Source organism: Littorina saxatilis, linkage group LG15 (genome assembly GCF_037325665.1).
Source record: "Littorina saxatilis isolate snail1 linkage group LG15, US_GU_Lsax_2.0, whole genome shotgun sequence".
Lineage (NCBI taxonomy): Eukaryota > Metazoa > Mollusca > Gastropoda > Littorinimorpha > Littorinidae > Littorina > Littorina saxatilis.
Window position 1 is genome coordinate 27,535,523 of NC_090259.1, and position 7,500 is coordinate 27,543,022.

At 37.7% G+C, this 7,500-nt stretch overlaps 1 protein-coding gene across 3 annotated transcripts in view; it reads left to right on the forward strand.

Annotated features, from left to right (window-relative positions):
- The first annotated feature begins 3,604 nt into the window (after positions 1-3,604).
- Positions 3,605-7,500, forward strand: part of LOC138948975 (uncharacterized) — a 6,165-nt gene continuing 2,269 nt past the window's right edge. Inside the window, exon 1 of one of the 3 annotated variants that reach the window (XM_070320667.1) lies at positions 3,605-3,761. The gene's annotated coding sequence lies outside the window, so the exon portion shown is untranslated. Of the gene's footprint in view, positions 3,818-7,500 lie in introns of all 3 variants that reach the window. The other 2 variants (XM_070320666.1, XM_070320665.1) reach the window with 2 other exon arrangements.

Here is a 7,500-nt window from a genome sequence, read left to right on the forward strand (position 1 = left end):
AATGGATGAGAGTGGTAAAAAGAACTGGGCCTCAAGTGTCCGTTGTAAATTGTATGAGTACGGTTTTGGTTTTGTGTGGTTGAACCAGGGCGTTGTTAATGAAAAAGAGTTTTTGCGTGTTTTTAGGGAAAGGTTGATCGATTGCAGATGGCAAGAGTGGGATTATCATATTCAAAATAGTGATAGATTTGCTGTTTATCGGACATTTTGTACTGTACATGACATTAAACCCTACCTTTTGTTGAATGTGGATAGACATCTAAAGTTTATTATGACTAGGTTTCGATTCGGTATTTCAGAAATAAATGTGCATGCTCCTGATATAAACAGCATGATGCCGATCAGTTAATGTGTCCCCTTTGTAAAGTAAAGCAAGATGATGAAGTCCATTTTGTTTTGTGTTGTCCATACTTAAACAGATTAAGAGAAAAATGTATCCCATTTAAATATTATAAAAACCCAAACTTTTAGACTCAGCTTGCTCTTGGCTTCACCTCAAGAAACTGTTGTTAGAAATGTATCCTTGTATTTGTATAAAGCCTTTAAATTAAGAGATGTTTTAACCTCTTAGTTAAATAACGTGTAATGTATGTTTTAATCCGTAGTGTTGTGCGATTATTATGTTGTATCTTTTTTGCACCTGATGAGTTAAATTATTTGCAACGTTAATCATTTGTTCACACTCCTATCCTTCATAAGGGGCTATGGCCTATTGAATAAATTATCTGCGTCTGCGTCTGCGTCTGCGTCTCTCTCTCTCTCTCTCTCTCTCTCTCTCTCTCTCTCTCTCTCTCTCTCTCTCTCTCTTTCAATCAATCGATCGATCTATTAATAAATCAATATATCAGTCAATCAATCCATCCATCCATCCACCCATCCATCAATGCCTTCTAAATAGGAGACACACACACACACACACACACACACACACACACACACACACACACACACACACACACACACACACAAACACACACACATACGCGCACACAAGCACGCTGACCATAACCACGCTATTTGTCGTTGTTTGTGTTTCGTTTTGTGTGTCTGTGTGTACTTGCCCACATAAAGGAAATGAATGCTCTTCTCCAAATGTTAAAACGTGGAGAGGTGAGGCTGTGAACAGTATACGTTATTTGTATTTTTGACTAAAATATGACATTTTACACAGATCGAGACAGTCAGTGTTCCTCCGAGACCGCGCTAGCAGTCGAGGGGAACAATGACTGTCGAGATCTGTGTAAAATGTCATATTTTGGTCAAAAATACAAATAACATGTATGTATTGATCGATTCTGGTTAGAACTTCTTTTAGTTCTTTCGATTGAACGCACACAAACTTGCACTAATTTGTAGTCTCGGCTGGCCGCCTAAATATGAATTTGTGTCGGCCTCTGACGTCACATGACTCTAAGAAGGAAAATCCAATGTTCAATCAATACATAAACATGTTTATCCTACATACGTGAGAGAGACACTCGTGAGATAATAATCGTTCAAATCACACGTGTGTATATCATGTAAATGAGGTCATGTCAAGAAAGTCTTGCAGGGACCTGTTTTTTCCACTGCTTATGATGCCAAAGTCACCGAGACAAACGTCATTATAGAAATGAAAATTGCGCTCGCTAATTACCCTCGATGAATTTTTAGAACTAACACGTCACGCCACACTTTCAGAGTGACGTTTCTTTACTATGACGTAATAGATTGCACGAGGCTTTAGAAAAGATCGAGGTTCCAAAACAAGCGTCTTCAAGTTAGCTGCGTTAGCTGTAGGTTTAGTGCGTCCCGGTGTAGGATCCGGTCCGGTCCCCCCTCTGAAGTAGTCCCCCGGGGGACCAATTCGTGGCAAAAACTGCTCTATAATGGTCCCCCCTTAGACATCCAGCCTCGTTTTTCTTAGGCATTCAAGCCATTTTCAATCTATATCTTCGTCCGGTATTATGTAGTGCACAGACAGCAATCTCTTTGTTTGACTATATTTTGCAGAAAATAAAATAGATCTGATTTATAATGCCGTTCAAAAGAAAAATCACATGAAATAAAATGAATAATAAATAAATACTGATAAGAAGAAATGAAACCAGTCTCTGATTCTTTCCTTTCTTTTCTCTAAAATTGCTGGTAACATTACTAACATTGTAACAAGAAAAACGAGGCTGGATGTCTAAGGGGGGACCATTATAGAGCAGTTTTTGCCACGAATTGGTCCCCCGGGGGACTACTTCAGAGGGGGGACCGGACCGGATCCTACACCGGGACCCCCTCCATGCATTTCTAGTACGTGATTTCGGCTTCTAGTGCGTATGGGACGCAGGAACGCGCTCTATGGGGAGCCCTGACATGTGTAACTGGCTGAAGGGGTGTACTTTACATACTGCACAAGTGCATTTGTGACCCTCCACCACGAAATGAGTCGCATGTCACCTCGCGCGGTTCTGCGCCAGGCTTGATATAAGTCCGGGGGGTGTCAAGTAACAGTGTGAGGGTCACAGGCTTAGAACTCGAAAAGTTTTCGCTCTTTTCTAAAACGGGTTTCACCACTGGATAGAGCATAAAAAACTCTTTAGGAAAATGTAAAAATATGAAAATCATGCAAAGGTGACATGCGACTCATTCCGTGGTGGAGGGTCACATTTCACTATGTTTTTATATTTAGTCAAGTTTTGACTAAATATTTTAACATCGAGGGGGAATCGAAACGAGGGTCGTGGTGTATGTGCGTGTGTGTGTGTGTGTGTGTGTGTGTGTGTGTGTGTGTGTGTGTGTGTGTGTGTGTGTGTGTGTGTGTGTGTGTGTGTGTGTAGAGCGATTCAGACTAAACTACTGGACCGATCTTTATGAAATTTGACATGAGAGTTCCTGGGTATGAAATCCCCGAACGTTTTTTTCATTTTTTTGATAAATGTCTTTGATGACGTCATATCCGGCTTTTCGTGAAAGTTGAGGCGGCACTGTCACGCCCTCATTTTTCAACCAAATTGGTTGAAATTTTGGTCAAGTAATCTTCGACGAAGCCCGGACTTCGGTATTGCATTTCAGCTTGGTGGCTTAAAAATTAATTAATGACTTTGGTCATTAAAAATCTGAAAATTGTAAAAAAAAAATTTTTTTTATAAAACGATCCAAATTTACGTTTATCTTATTCTCCATCATTTGCTGATTCCAAAAACATATAAATATGTTATATTCGGATTAAAAACAAGCTCTGAAAATTAAATATATAAAAATTATTATCAAAATTAAATTGTCCAAATCAATTTAAAAACACTTTCATCTTATTCCTTGTCGGTTCCTGATTCCAAAAACATATAGATATGATATGTTTGGATTAAAAACACGCTCAGAAAGTTAAAACAAAGAGAGGTACAGAAAAGCGTGCTATCCTTCTTAGCGCAACTACTACCCCGCTCTTCTTGTCAATTTCACTGCCTTTGCCATGAGCGGTGGACTGACGATGCTACGAGTTACGGTCTTGCTGAAAAATGGCATTGCGTTCAGTTTCATTCTGTGAGTTCGACAGCTACTTGACTAAATATTGTATTTTCGCCTTACGCGACTTGTTTTAGTACTGTCTGATTGATGCTTCGAGCGGCAGGGATGTCACAGACCATCGTTAAATGTTGATGAAGTGGGTGCGGGAAAAAACAGCTACCGATAGCCGCTGGCAATCAAATCAGAGTATAAGTAACGAGAGGACGCGTGTCCTGAAAGATTCGCACCCAGCAACATCCTTCTCTCTCGGTGTTTCTTGCCAAGTAAGTGTCCGAGTTACCTACTTCTTCTTCTTCTCTCTCTCGGTGTTTCTTGCCAAGTAAGTGTCAGAGTTACCTACTTCTTCTTCGTCTTCTTTTTCTTCGTTCATGGGCTGGAACTCCCACGTTCACTCATGTTTTTGCACGACAGGGTGTTTACGTGTATGACCGTTTTTACCCCGATTTACCTGCTGATAATCGTAACGTTTGTCTTCATCTTTACAATCATGTTCACGATCAAAGATCTATGCAGGTTTTTTACACAGTATAAGAGCATATCCTTCATGCTTTTTACATAGTGTAAGAGCACATCCTTCATGCTTTTATCACAGTATAAAAGCATACCCTTCAACTTAAACAAATACCAAATAACAAAAGTCAGGCAGCTTTCTGTGGAGAGTTTGTATTTTGTGTGTGTGTGTGTGTGTGTGTGTGTGTGTGTGTGTGTGTGTGTGACTGTGTGTGTGTGTGTGTCACTGTATGTGTGTGTGTGTTTGTGTGTGTGTGTGTGTGTGCTGAATCTCTCTCGAAGCTGACGCCTTTTGTTTAAACTTTTCCTGATTTTTCCACTGGCGTGTACTGGCCTACACTTAAGCCTACTTCTGATAATTTCTTCTTTGTGTTTAGTTGATGTACGTGTTATACGCTAACGGAATGAGTTGATAACTTTTTGCTAAGTATGTAACGCTATCGTGCAAGTGTCCATTGAAAAATATGTCTCATATGTTATGTTTTTAACTTACAAATGTAACTTTATCGTGTTTCTCGTTACGAACTGCTGTAAAATCCAAAAAGCCATAAAAGCAACCATTAGTACCATTAAACAATTAGCGTTATCATGGAAACTATTATCTGCTTCTCTTGAGAGTAAGGTCACTTTGTGAGACTCTGCATTTTGTAACGCGAGTGGACATTTTCATTTACTCTTCAGCTACATCCCCATACGAAACAGTTACAAGCACAATATAACGAAAGGAAACCAGAATGCGAGTGAATGATTGATTGATTGATTTATTCATATATAATTATACATTCATGCATTCGGTTATTCATCCATGCACCTTTTTCCAATCCTTTTTTTAATTTTTTTACTAACTGGCTGACTTATTACTGATTGCCTATGAATTGTGTTTTTACATTTAGTCAAGTTTTGACTAATTGTTTTAACATAGATGGGGAATCGAGACGAGGGTCGTGGTGTGTGTGTGTGTGTGTGTGTGTGTGTGTGTGTGTGTGTGTGTGTGTGTGTGTGTGTGTGTGTGTGTGTGTCTGTGTGTGTGTCTGTGTCTGTCTGTGTCTGTGTGTGTGTGTAGAGCGATTCAGGGAAAACTACTGGACAGATCTTCATGAAATTTTACATGAGAGTTCCTTGGTATGATATCCCCTAACTTTTTTTCTCCATTTTTTCGATAAATATCTTTGATGACGTCATATCTGGCTTTTTGTAAAAGTTGAGGCGGCACTGTAACACCCTCATTTTTGAACTAAATTGATTGAAATTTTGGCCAAGCTATCTTCGACGACAGCCGGACTTTGGTATTGCATTTCAGCTAGAAGGCTTACAAGTTAATTAATGACTTTGGTCATTAAAAATCTAAAAATTGTAATTAAAATTATGTTTTTATAAACCGATCCAAAAACAATTTCTTGGTATTTACCGCGCAAATGTTCTTTTTACAGAAGAATTTATTTTGTTTGTGTGTATGAACAATGTTGAGGTAGATGTGGTTTTGGATTTTATCATTTTGTTTGCAAAGTTTTATATTTATAAGAGTAAGTTACAAGAGACAAGGCCACTGTTAGAAATATTTTTAAGAAATTTGAAATACAGATTTGAAATAGAAAAATATTCCAGTTTCAATTCTGGTAACATTACCAAATTTGTAGAATTATGGTCCCCATATGAAGAGTTGGTTAGGTAGTACGCTAGGTTGTGCAGAGATGTGATGATTTGCGTATATATATATGTGTTTTTTTGTTGATTTTTTTGTTGATTTTTTTTTAATTGTTTTTTACGGTATTATTAACTGACTGTATTATTATTAAGCAGGTAATACGTCCATAATGTCAAGTATTGTAATCTGCATGTTATGTTAAGCTCCGGCCTTACTTGTAGGCGAACGGTATGTTATATGTCCGTCTGTCTGTTATGTCCTAATGTTGTATATATATATATATGTCTTGTATACTTGCCATTTACATATTTATTATAAATGTTGATGGATGAATGATGATACATTGTAGACGGATGCATGTTATTGATTAAAAGCCCCACAATGATGTGCTTGGCCAAAAAAAAAAAAAAAAAAAAAAAAAAAAAAAAACAATTTCATCTTATTTTTCATCATTTTCTGATTACAAAAACGTATAAATATGTTATATTCGGATTAAAAACAAGCTCTGAAAATCAAAAAATATGAAAATTATGATTACAATTAAATTTCCGAAATCAATTTTAAAACAATTTCATCTTATTCCTTGCAGGTTCCTGATTCCAAAAACATATCATATGTTATGTTTGGATTAAAAACAAGCTCAGAAAGTTAACAAGTCGCGTAAGGCGAAAATACAATATTTAGTCAAGTAGCTGTCGAACTCACAGAATGAAACTGAACGCAATGCAACGCAGCAAGACCGTATACTCGTGGTCCACCGCTCACGGCATAGGCAGTGAAATTGACAAGAAGAGCGGGGTAGTGGTTACGCTATGCTGCATAGCACGCTTTTCTGTACCTCTCTTCGTTTTAACTTTCTGAGCGTGTTTTTAATCCAAACATATCATATCTATATGTTTTTGGAATCAGGAACCGACAAGGAATAAGATGAAAGTGTTTTTAAAACGATTTCGAAAAAAAAATTTTGATAATAATTTTTATATATTTAATTTTCAGAGCTTGTTTTTAATCCGAATATAACATATTTATATGTTTTTGGAATCAGCAAATGATGGAGAATAAGATAAACGTAAATTTGGATCGTTTTATAAATTTTTATTTTTTTTTACAATTTTCAGATTTTTAATGACCAAAGTCATTAATTAATTTTTAAGCCACCAAGCTGAAATGCAATACCGAACCCCGGGCTTCGTCGAAGATTACTTGACCAAAATTTCAACCAATTTGGTTGAAAAATGAGGGCGTGACAGTGCCGCCTCAACTTTCACGAAAAGCCGGATATGACGTCATCAAAGACATTTATCAAAAAAATGAAAAAAACGTTCGGGGATATCATACCCAGGAACTCTCATGTCAAATTTCATAAAGATCGGTCCAGTAGTTTAGTCTGAATCGCTCTACACACACACACACACAGACACACATACACCATACCCTCGTTTCGATTCCCCCTCGATGTTAAAATATTTAGTCAAAACTTGACTAAATATAAAAAGCATAGAGATACAGAAAAGCGTGCAATCCTGCTCAGCACAACCACTACCGTGCTATTCTGGCTAGTCAATTTCACTGCCTTTGCCACGAGCGGTGGACTGACGATGCTACGAGTATACGGTCACGGTCTTGGTGAAAAAGATGCAGTGCGTTCAGTTTCATTCTGTGAGTTCGACAGCGTGACTAAATGTTGTATTTTCGCCTCACGCGACTTGTTTTTTCTGTATCAACTGGGGAGTTGTTTTGGTAATTGATAAGCATTGGTTTGCCAGTCTGACACGGGAGTTGATGAATAAAATGTTGGTAGCCTGTGTATCAATTTTGTTTGACAGCTTTCCCTGTGGGGTTTTCCC